Source organism: Halichoeres trimaculatus, unplaced genomic scaffold, assembly GCF_033239565.1.
Source record: "Halichoeres trimaculatus isolate MK-OKI-2021-1 unplaced genomic scaffold, fHalTri1.1 fHalTri1_scaffold_6, whole genome shotgun sequence".
NCBI classification, from domain to species: domain Eukaryota; kingdom Metazoa; phylum Chordata; class Actinopteri; order Labriformes; family Labridae; genus Halichoeres; species Halichoeres trimaculatus.
The window spans coordinates 11,760,951-11,770,618 of NW_027437184.1; positions in this window are offsets into that span (position 1 = coordinate 11,760,951).

Sequence of the window (9,668 nt, forward strand, 5' to 3'; positions counted from 1 at the left end):
TGTTTTCTGTTTTATGCATTTTAGGAGTTAGGACACTTCATTTGGGCTTCTTTCAATCAATTCTTAGTGTCTTGAATCTGTTTTACGGCTTTTACTTGTAGCAGGATAACAAATGGGATAATATGTAGCCTGCATATGGATCGGAATCAGTCCAGGATGAGACTTGACGTTCTCAACACTTTGTTAAAATTCCAGTCTATTCAAACCACCTTCTCATCAAACATAATCTCTTACACAACAAAACAGGACCCTAAGAATCTTGTGAGCCTTGCCAGACTGCAAAACACTTTGTTTGAGACTGTCAACATCTGTGTAGCTTGTTTATTTTCCAAAGGATGAAGTTCCCTGGCTCTGCTCTGTGTAGTTTAAAGAAAAGGAATGTTTTTTTTTCTCTTCTAATGACCATTAAATGTCTAAATTACCTCTGGCAAATAATTATTTTTCTTGAGTCCTAGTTTATTTTACCCTAGCTCAATTGTTCCTCTCTCAGTTGTTATAATGCAAGACAGATATTATATCACCTAATTGAACTTCTGACATCTCTCTGCCTCAGCCCAGGATCCTCCTGAAGCTTTGCCATTTCTTCTTTGAATGGAAAACATTCTAATCCTGTCCAGAAAGCTGAGATACTGTGACTTTTATTTTTAATTGAAGGGGATTATTCAGGGACTATCAGTTTAAGTTGGTGTTAAACACACTGTGATGAAATCTATCATCTGTCTAAACCCTGAAAAGTGACCTGCCCTTATACTATAGCTCTGACAATTAGCACTATGCCTCCTGACTACACTGCATGCTCTTGAGGGCGGCTCTTATTCTCATAGCTCACTAATGACTCTGAGACGTGGAAACAAATTGTCTTTTTACATCCAGAGAAAGAGGAGCTTCATTGCTGTTCTCAGTAAACTTCCATTAAATGTCTTTATACTGAGGCCAAGAATATCAGATGTAATCCAAAAGGCAAATGGATTTAGACACCAGTTTTGCCAGGGGTAAATGCTCTTATTTCATGTTGCCAGTACATCTAATGCCATGATATCCCGCACATGTCCCAGCATGTGCTATACAGGCAAAAGACCCATTAAGACAATGCTTTTAATAGACTATATGTGCAGCATATAGGAAGCCATGTAACTTTACCAGCACCAGTTATATAACACTGAGCCACAACAAACCATGTTAAAACAAAATTAGTGACACCATTAGTAATGCGTGGTACATTTTACCTGATACAATTTACCCAACATCAACAACAACAAAAACTCATCAAGATGAACTGAACTATAAAAATACATGTCAAAAAGAAGAGCTCTTTTTTTCCATATAAAACTTCTAACAAAACAGAAAAATAAAAATAACAATAATTGATAATAACAGTTATGAAAAAAAAAAAAAAGGTATCATGGGCTGACCCTACAGACCCTTTCCAAGGTCATGAAAAAAAGGGAATTATTAACAAACAATAAAAAAAAGATGTAAAATAAAATAAAAATGAAATCAAATAAAAGGCTATAGCAGTCATAATAATTTTCAATAATAATTATGATTGTTATATAAATTATTTTTAACTCATCTCTAATGTTGGGCGAAAATCCCTTGAACATGTGCCTATTGAAAAAAAAAAAACAGGGTTGGGAGCAGAAAGCTGCTCGAGGACCAACTCAGACAGCGGCACAGTGAAAAACACTTGACCACAATCACAAGGGCGTAAATCACTTGATGTTAGTGTTCTAGAGTTCACTGTAAATACCACAAATAATACTTCAAACCACTTGAAAATTCACAGATGATACAAATGATAAGATAAATCTGAGTTAAACATTCCAATCAGGAGATTTTAGAAACACTGGTTCCATTTCCATCAGTGAAACATATTCCCTTCCCAAGATAAATTCCAGGTAAAAGAAATTCAAGCTAAACATGGTTAAATAAGTTGCAAGGTGTCACAGGAAACATGCAAAAACGTCTCTAAGCATCTGTTAATAAATAAAATCCATTAAGTTATACGATGCATGCATTGTCTGGGCTTTCTTTTAAAGGTCAGACTTGTTTTTGTGAACCTAAAACTCTTAGTTGTTCTTGTTTTAATCCACAAAGGAGATGGAAAATTTACACAACTTAATGAGTTGACTATGCAAAAAAAAGAAAAAAAAAAAAGCTCCTGCAAAAATTAGACTTTAGAAAAGATTTTTATTTTTATTTATTTATTTTTGTTTTGTTTTGGTGCAGCAATGCGGTAAATAAAATCTTTGCCAGTTTTCCTAAAAGGCTGATCAGGTTGTTTTCCATATGGCTGTTATTCACAACTTGTAGATATTTTCACTTTTCTATCTCAGTTTTTCTGTCAGTAAATCAAGAAATAAAGGGCTAATCCAAAGGTTAATTGTTAAGTGTTGTGCCAAAGTGCCAAATCAGCAAACTACTAAAATACTTATTGTGGCGTATTACTCTGAAGGAACCATGCGTCGTCTTCACTCAAGATGCACTGCAATCTTTCTGCATACCTGTCTCTGCTGTGAAAGCTGTGTGTCGTCTGCTTCTCTTCCTCTGTCTCTCTGCTGTTTGGTTTCTGTTTTAATACCTCGCCCGCCTCCTCTTCACCTTCCTCCTTTTTCCCTGGGGAGAAAGCAAACACTTGTTGCCACGCCGCATAGCTGCCAAACAAGGAGAGCCAGAAATGGCGTCTGCGGTGCAATAAAACATTATGTCCCACAGAAAACCAAGACGTGAACATTCCTGCGCACTTCAAGGCAGTAAAACCCTCAGCCAGCTGCAGTGAAAAGAGACACGAGGAGCTGCTCCTGCCTCGACCCTTGGCCTGACCCAGGAGGGCTCCTCTTTCCTTCTGCAGGAGAAAACACAGTGTACGGTGTCTGATCTGGAAGCCTAGATGCAGAATGATGCAGGAAATTGAGTGATGATGAATGATACCAGACACTCGCGACAACTTCTACTCAAATCTGACATGAGATAACTTGTCATGTGTAACCAGTATCATTATGGTGCATTGGTTCAGCCCCAAGTCTCTGCTGTACGTTGCTGTGTTTCAGTGTCATTGAAGCTGATTGGCTTTTAAATTACCTAAAAAAACAAAACTAAATCATTCACTTTAATCGCAACTTTAGAACAGTGAAAGATCAATCAAGCTGAAGCAACAAAACTACTGGATCATGGACTTCAGGAAACATTAAATCAGTTTGACTTAAAAGGAGTCTTTTGTTTGAAAGATGTCAATTCAACAGAGAGACTAAAACACTCATTGAACCTAGCTGTTCTTGAAAAACAAAAAACAAAACAAAAACAAACCCAAAACCAAACAGGGTGGTACTTCTTGCTAGATCCAATGTTACTTTTTTAAACCAGTACAAACTTAGAATACATGGCCAACCTTGCACTATACTATAATAAAGAAAATGGCATCTACTCACTTACTAATAAAGTCCTTTTACGATGTAACTGACATAGTAGGCAAGACCAGACCGTAGATTGAGTAAAACATGGTTAAATGACCTCACCTGTTGGCTTTTAAAGAGGGATGGTGGTTACCATAGTTGAAATGATGACTCAACCCAACTTTTAGCTAACCTCTCAGGAAAAATTCCCCATCCCAAGGTTGCTGCTTGATCTGGACCAAACTTTTCGTATTATCACAAACAAATACCCCACACAAACCTGTCAATTAGAGATCACTTAGCAATAATTGCAAAGAAACACCTTTATTTTGACAGACACTAAATGTTGGCAGAGCCAGATTCATTGGTTAACAGACATCTGGAGCAACATCAATCCACAAATAAATGTTTAAAGTCTGTGAGGAATATCTGTTGGACGATTTGAGTGCCACCTGTGGCCAGAGTTGGTTTTGTTTTTCTGGGATTAAGACTCAGTTTTCCATAAACACCATCACCCACTGTGGTAAAGACATGACTCTGCCAAGATGTGAATTTGTTTTGGAGAGCAGATCTTCTTTTTACTTCTTTTCTGTATTGAAGACATTCCTATGATGCGAAGCAATGAGGTAATATTTTTTTTGTAATTATATAAAGCTTTTGTGTTTTGTCTCTATATGCTTTAAGACAAACACTTAAAAAAAGTTGTGCTTTGCATAAATAAAGTCTGTGTACAACCAAAGGAAGCTGTATGAAATATTAGACAGGGATTGATGACCATCCTACAGATTCCTCTGGAAAATGTATCAAAACAAGAGATGCCTGACCTTTTAAATGCCAAGTATTTAAATGTTATGTTTAGACAATGAAACATTCCAACATCCTATTTTTAGCTTTACTTTCAGCAACAGCAGAGCTAAACTTAACATCCCCACATCATGGGTACATGAAATCTCTGAGTGGATTATGTCAGAGGACAGGCCCTCAGACGCCTCACGGATCCTCACACCAACTATCTCAAGGTTTTTTCCACCAGCTGAAATCATTTTGTGTTTCATATATCATCCAAAACCACAAAATATAAACAAGCTCTTATTATAATATCCAACTGAAGGGGTTTTTATTACAGCAGTCAGTTAATCAGTCAGCAGCAGTTAATGCTCAAAAGTTCGATTTGTTTTTGGTATATATATATATATATATATATCTGTTTACCAATAGGTTTTGTTGATACCATACAGTACAATCCATTTTACTTTCATCTTAGAAAAAGTTATACTGGATTCTAATACTATGTACATTTAACTGCTTGAATGGATAAAGTATAAACTATGAAATGTGACAACATAAGACACAAGAATACTACACATTTACTTATAATAGGATATTTTGTCTTTGATTCTAATGTAATGAGTACTCACCTGCCCAAATAGATTTAATAAAACAATAAAGCTTTCTTTTGCTCTTTTGTCCTTTTTCTATCTGACAGACTCCTGTGTCAACCATCACTACAAAATTAATCACAGAAATCCTTTTCAGAGAAACCTATCCTCTCACTACCAAACTTTGTCAGCTGGCGTGGTGTTGTCATAGAGACTTAGATGTATTGTAGATCAGTCTGGTTCTGGTCAACCCGAACTGGAAGTTAAGAAGTAGAATTTTGAAATGACCTGCAGCCAGCAACGTTGGTGCTGATAATCTCATTTTAAAGAGTCGGTTAAAATCAGGCATATACTTAGAAGGGAGACAAGATCACTTTGAGAGATCACACACACACACACACACACACACACACACACACACACACACACACACACACACACACACACACACCTAAATTGTATATTTTAATCTGGAATAGCATTACTTTCTGTGGTAACAAATTGTGTGTATAAATGTATTTGCACAAGATACATTTTAATAGGATGTGATGGGTTGAAGTAAAATATAAGATTAAATATAACATGATTCAACACAAAACAGTATTATACTTTGTGACACAGTACAACACAATGCAATACAGTATGATACAATGCAATGTGGTATGACACAATACATTATGATACAATAAGATGAGATATGTCACAATATGTGATAGGGTACTGTACGATACAATTCAGTAAGATAACATACGTAAAATACAATGCAATATCAGAGGACATGAAACAATAAAATATGTTTATGGTACAGCACAGTAGGTTAGATGTACTATGGTAAAAATGGTACATCAAGATACAAAACGTCAAGATACAGTATCAAATGACAAGAGAAAATAGAATAAACAACACATTTACAAACAAAAAAGGGCCATCTGTACCTCTTGTATATGATGTTTTGATCGACTGGTGTGACCTCAGACAGCCCTTTGGAGCACCATGTGACTCACTATGGATTCATTCTTTAAGAGGAGTGAAGCAAACATCAGGGCTGTTTCAGGTGATGAGAAACTGACCGTAACAGCATGTACCGAACATCTGATATCATGGCACTATACGCACTTTATGTGCATTAAACATGAGGTGGGGACAGACGCTGTAAATATCTGAGACTTCACCCAAACTGCAGGGGGTCCAGGGTCATGAAACAATCCCTCCTATTTATGGATGCTGTAAAGACTACTTTCCAAGCCTTCTTAAGCCACTGAAAGAAAATCTCTACATGTGAGTGTTTCTAAGGAAATATTGTCATTCTTTAGGGCCCCCACAAAATTGTGTGATTGATTAGTCTCTGTCTGTCTTCCTGCTTTACCCTCCTTTCTCCACCAGGTGGCCTTAAACTTGTTTGGTTGTTCTGTGCTACAATAAATAAATAAATAGATACATAAAAATAAATCATAAATAAATAGTTTGTGAATTTTTTTTTGAAATTTGATATGTCACAATCACATTACAATTATAAGTTGATGTCTTATTTCATGATATACAAGTTGAAGTTGAGACCTGAGTTGTGTGTAATGAGAAATTAATCTGCCAAAGAGGGTCAAAAAATTTAATAGAATAAAATAAAATAAAAAATAATGGATACATTTCTTGATTAAAAATCTTCAAACTGCAGAATGCTGCCTGATTTTATTTTATTTCTGTCTTTTTTTCACAAAGTTAAGGAGAATTTGATGAAACAACAACAACAACAACAACAACAACAAAAAGACATGAAAGTTTGCAAGTCAACACAGACCATGCTTGATAAGGCAAGAGAAACACTTGAATACAATGTGCACCCATGTATTCACTGATCAGGTGGTGACCTCAGCATAAACAAAGGGGCAAAAGAAAATGATCAAATTTGCTCAATAGATTACTGTTCACATCGGCATCCTGCTCTAACACCGTAGAGTCCATGCATTCAGAAGCAGGCTAAAGGATGTGGGGCTTAGAGAAGTTGATAACTGCACTGGCATTTGTACACTGATAAGGACACTAGAGGCAGTGCCTTGGATAACACACAGAATGGGTGGGGGTGGAGGGCACACATTCACACTCAACATCTAAAAAAAAGAGGCATTTTGGGGGACAGTGGAGAATTTAAGCAAGAGATGCATGTTGGAACAGGTAGAATATGGATGTACTGAAATCTAAACTGGGGTAGTAACTTTTGTCCCCAAGTAGAAAACTGTCCCCAATCAACTGGTGTGTATTCTGGAAAAAGACCCCAATTTTGACCTAAGTCAACACACACACACACACACACACACACACACGCACACACACACACACACACACACACACACACACACACACACACACACACACACACACACACACACACACACACACACACACACACACACACACACACACGCAATTCCCAGCTCTTTGTAATGAAGAGTAAGCTGTCCATGCTGCTTGTATTGACAGATGTGAGAGCTCTCAGCTGTGATTAAAGTTCACCATGAAATACACAAACAGGCAGGCGTCCAGAATCACTTTCATTTAAATGATCAGTTTGTGTTGACCTCATATACTTTACAGTTATCCTTAAAAAATAAAAGAATAAATTAAACCTGATTCATAGATCCGGACCGATAAAGACAGCTTTGGTGTGACCAAGAGGAGCAGTTTTAAGATGCTATTCATGTTTTCTTCATTCTGAATGTCTAAAACTGATAAAATCTCAAATATATCTCTGGTAGCTTCACTGGAAAACACAACTTTCTGAAAACAGGATTGCTCTTTAACAAAGTTAGACCTCTACAAACAACATCTGGGATTTTTTGCACTCTTCTGACTTTGCTTTTTCACTAATACACTTTCACTTTCACTTTCAAATCAGTTGGGACTGTTAGTGGAGTAAAGGCTTTGAAAGGATTCAGCAAACTAAAAGAGAGGAATAGAGGGAAGGAAACATAAAATATATTTATTCAACTGAAGTCACACACTGCTGAGTGAAAACAACCGGAGGGAAACTCGCAAGGGCAGAAGATTAAGATAAACCACAGGAAGACTCACAGGGAGCAAGAAAAAAACATGAAACATGTAAAAAACAAGGATAATTAAAAATAAGGCATTTTTTGATAACTATTGACACAAAGAAACTCAAGATTATATAAATAAACATAAAGGAAACAACAACAACATCTTAACTCAACTCAAACCTTATAGGGCACATTTAAAACAACGGAAGTTGATCAAAGTGTTGTATAGATTAAAAGCAGCAAAAATAACAGAATACATAACTAAGATAAATAAAAACATACATCTGGAGAAAATACAAAATAAAATGAAAATTTAAAAACCTCAGTTGAGCCTGCAGAGAGGATATGGAAAGGCAGGTTGTTCCACAGACAGGGGGCAGCCGACACAAAAGTCTCTGTCAGCTTTAGTTTTAAGTCTGGTTTTGGGGGTGACCAGAGGCAACTGACCTGTTGATCTCTGTGTCCTGGCAGGAACACGAGGATGAAGAAGTTTGGTCAGGTATCCAGCCATTAAGAGCTTTAGACAATATAATATAAACAATATAATTTTAAAATCTATTCTAAAAGCAACTGGAAGCCAGTGCAGCAAAGCTAAAACAGGCCAAATGTGGTCCTGCTTGTGTTTTCCGGTGAGGAGACAGACAGCTGCATTCTGCAGACGATGTAAAAGTGAGTTCTCAAGTCCAAGATACAGAGGGATATAATAAGCCAATCTAGTGTTGATAAAAGCATGGATCACAGTCTCAAAGTCTCTGTTTACTTTCAATAAAATACTTTAATGATTAAAGCTGTTTTTGACCACTGAGCTAATCTGGCGGTCAAATTTCAGCCTGTGGTCAAAAATTACCCCAAGACTCCTCACAGAAGAAGATGGTGTGAGGGGCCCCAGAAAACCAGTTGGAAAATCTGCTTGATCACAACCAAACATTAAGACTTCAGTCTTTTCTTCATTTAAGTGCAGAAAGTTTGTGTTCATCCATGACTTAACATTCTTTTGGTATTTGAGCAAAGTACAGAATCAGTTGATTGTGAAGTCAAAGGTAGGTGGATTTGAACATCATCAGCACATCAAGGCAAAGAAATGACACCAGCCTCTGACACAGGTGACATGTAAAGAGATCTTTACTATAATCCAGATTAGGGTGTGTTCATTTCTCTGCAGCTGGATTCAAAGGGACCACCTGCAGACTCCAGGCCAACAGGTTTGGTGTAATCCCCTCATGTGTCTGTCTGTCTGTCTCCTGGCTGTGATATATGGACGTCTGTTGTATGTTTGAGCCTGCAGGCGGGACAACTGGAGTTATTTGATTACTCATATTGATTACCCGGTTCAAGCAGTATGCTGTCTACTGTATCGGTTCTGAGGGCAATGAGGATTATTGAATTCAACTGTACTTAGAGGAGTCTGTGTGTGTGTGTGTGTGTTAGTGTGTGTTAGTGTGTGTGTGTGTGTGTGTGTGTCTGAGTGTGTGTGTGTGTGTGGGCACATTCTTCATACTTTAATTGAGTTCAAAAGTTGACTGGACCGACCAGCCTCTCTCTTGCTTTTATGTCCACTTGAATCATGGTGACAGTACGTGCATCTGTGTGTGTGTGTGAGTGTGTGCGTGTGTGAGTGTGTGTGTGTGCTGCAGCAGACCATACTTCAGCAGCAGATTTTGAGCCAGATCATCTCTCTCTCTCCCTCTCTCACCATCAGCTGTGATTACTTTGGTAAAACAGCGCTGCGTCGCAGAGAACCAATTTTGCTAATGCACAGCCTTCACGCGCACACACAGCATGGTTATTGATGAGGTAAATGGGGAGGGGGGCAACAAGGGGGCACACACACTGCTGGGAAATGGGGAGAGAGAGACAGACAGAGA